The sequence below is a fragment of the Salvelinus sp. IW2-2015 genome, linkage group LG8, assembly GCF_002910315.2.
Source record: "Salvelinus sp. IW2-2015 linkage group LG8, ASM291031v2, whole genome shotgun sequence".
Classification (NCBI taxonomy): Eukaryota; Metazoa; Chordata; class Actinopteri; order Salmoniformes; family Salmonidae; genus Salvelinus; species Salvelinus sp. IW2-2015.
In genome coordinates, this window is record NC_036848.1 from 36,890,114 (window position 1) to 36,892,613 (window position 2,500).

A 2,500-nucleotide genomic window follows, 5' to 3' on the forward strand; every position below is an offset into this window, starting at 1 on the left:
CATTTTTTTTAATCAGACTAGAGGACATTTCCCAAAGTACGATCTTTGTCCCATGTGCAGTTGCCAACCGTAGTCTGGCTTTTTTTTATGGCAGTGGCTCCTTCCTTGCTGAGCGCCTTTCAGGTTATGTCGATATAGGATTGGTTTACTGTGGATATAGATACTTTTGTACCTGTTTCCTCCAGCATCTTCACAAGGCCCTTTGCTGTTGTTCTGGGATTGATTTGCACTTTTCGCACCAAAGTCTAGGAGACAGAACGCGTCTCCCTCCTGAGCTGTTAGACGGCTGCGTGGTCCCATGGTGTTTATACTTGCGTACTATTGTTTGTACAGATGAACGTGGTACCTTCAGGCATTTGGAAATTGCTCCCAGAATGAACCCGACTTGTGGAGGTCTGCAAAAAACTTTTCGGAGGTCTTGGCTGATTTCTTTTGATTGTCCCATGATGTCAAGCAAAGAGGCACTGAGTTTGAAGGTAGGCCTTGAAATACATCCACAGGTACACCTCCCATTTACTCAAGTGATGTCAATTTGCCTATCAGAAGCTTCTAAGCCATGACATAATTTTCTGGAATTTTCCAAGCTGTTTAAGGCACAGTCAACTTAGTGTATGTAAACTTCTGACCCACTGGATTGTGATACAGCGAATTATAAGTGAAATAATCTGTCTGTAATCAATTGTTGGAAAAATGACTTGTGTCATGCACATAGTAGATGTTATAACCGACTTGCCAAAACTATAGTTTGTTAACAAGAAATTTGTGGAAGGTTGAAAAACTAGTTTTAATGACTCCAACCTAAGTGTATGTAAACTTCCGACTTCAACTGTAAGTGCCCACCTATTTATTTCATGTGTAATATACTTCATTAATACTTCATAGAATACAAGGGCGTGTGTCTGAATAGTGTTATACTCTGTGATGTTGTATTTTTCACATGCTTAACATCCCTCATCATATGTTTTCCAATTATCGGAATGTTATTCTATGAATGATGATTTGTGTGTTCCAGGTTTCGGATGGCGTGCAATAAGATAATAACCCACAAGATGTTTGACCACATTGTTCTGGTCATTATCTTCCTCAACTGCCTCACCATCGCCATGGAGAGGCCGAGGATAGACCCATACAGCGTGGTGAGTGACCACACACACACACCATCACCCGGCATGGAGAGGCCGAGGATAGACCCATACAGCGTGGTGAGTGACCACACACACACACGCATCACCCGGCATGGAGAGGCCGAGGATAGACCCATACAGCGTGGTGAGTGACCACACCACACAACGCATCACCCGGCATGCATGCAGACACACATGCACACACAGGTAGACACACACACACACTCACAATATACACAATATACCTGGCTCTTTTCCTTACCCCATCTGTTTATACTGTCCAACCCAAAGCCCTTTGATAATTAAAGCTGCAACATCATCCAGCCTTATGCAGAACGGGATAAACACACTAATTAACACGGTTGATATCTCGCTGATGTAGCGAACGTTCCTGCACCCGTAGTAATTGGTGTCCAGTCTCTGTGGACTCCAGCTGTAGCGGCCTTGTTTTCTGTCTTTAACACAGATGAGACAGCGGTTGTGGTAATTGATTCAATTATCTCCCTGCCTGCTAGTCTATTCTGTATGGGGATAATACTGTGGAAAATACATGTTTAACTAATGTAGATAAAGCCCTCAAGGTTTATTGTGGGAGGATGAAATGAGTGTAAGGATGAAATGAGGGGGAACATGAGAAAAAAAGGAAATGACAGAGGATATCGAGAGGATATCTGAAACACTCACTCACACACACACACACACACACACAACACACACACACACACACACACACACACACCACACACCACACACACACCCACACACACACAACACACCACACACACACACACACACACACACACACACACACACCACACACACACACACACACACACATGCACAATCACTTTCACTACACAGACTTTCACACATGTACACCCATTTGACACAACACAAACACACACACACTCTGTTCAGGGAAAACATTACGATGCACATACATTTCTCATGTTGTGCTGCAGCTGTATTCTCAGCCCCTGTAATGAGGTGATTATTGAAATTGGATGGAAATGTGTATGGAGATTGGGTTGCCTGGCAGTGACCTCTCAACAGTAGCTAGCAGGCCACGCAATCAGTGAGGACACACACACGCACACGCATACACACACATACGTATCACACTGAACAGTGAATATGAGTAGGATTTAGCCTCGTAGCTGCATTACCTAATGTTATTTTACGTCTTATTGGCCGGTAGGTTTAACTGAGGTCTGATTGGTTTTTGCAGTGTTAATATATCGTTGGTGATTTAGAGTGAATATGGTTTGATGTGTGAGTTCATTCCTAGAGACTTTAGCGTGTGTGTTATTACGACAAACGCAGTTGAGGTTATTGCTTTTGCTGGATACATACAATTTACTTACTGGAGACTTCAC

General features: G+C 43.2%; 1 protein-coding gene across 1 annotated transcript in view; it reads left to right on the forward strand.

Annotated features, from left to right (window-relative positions):
* The window catches only part of cacna1g (calcium channel, voltage-dependent, T type, alpha 1G subunit), a 207,000-nt gene that overhangs the window by 128,267 nt on the left and 76,233 nt on the right, over window positions 1-2,500 (forward strand).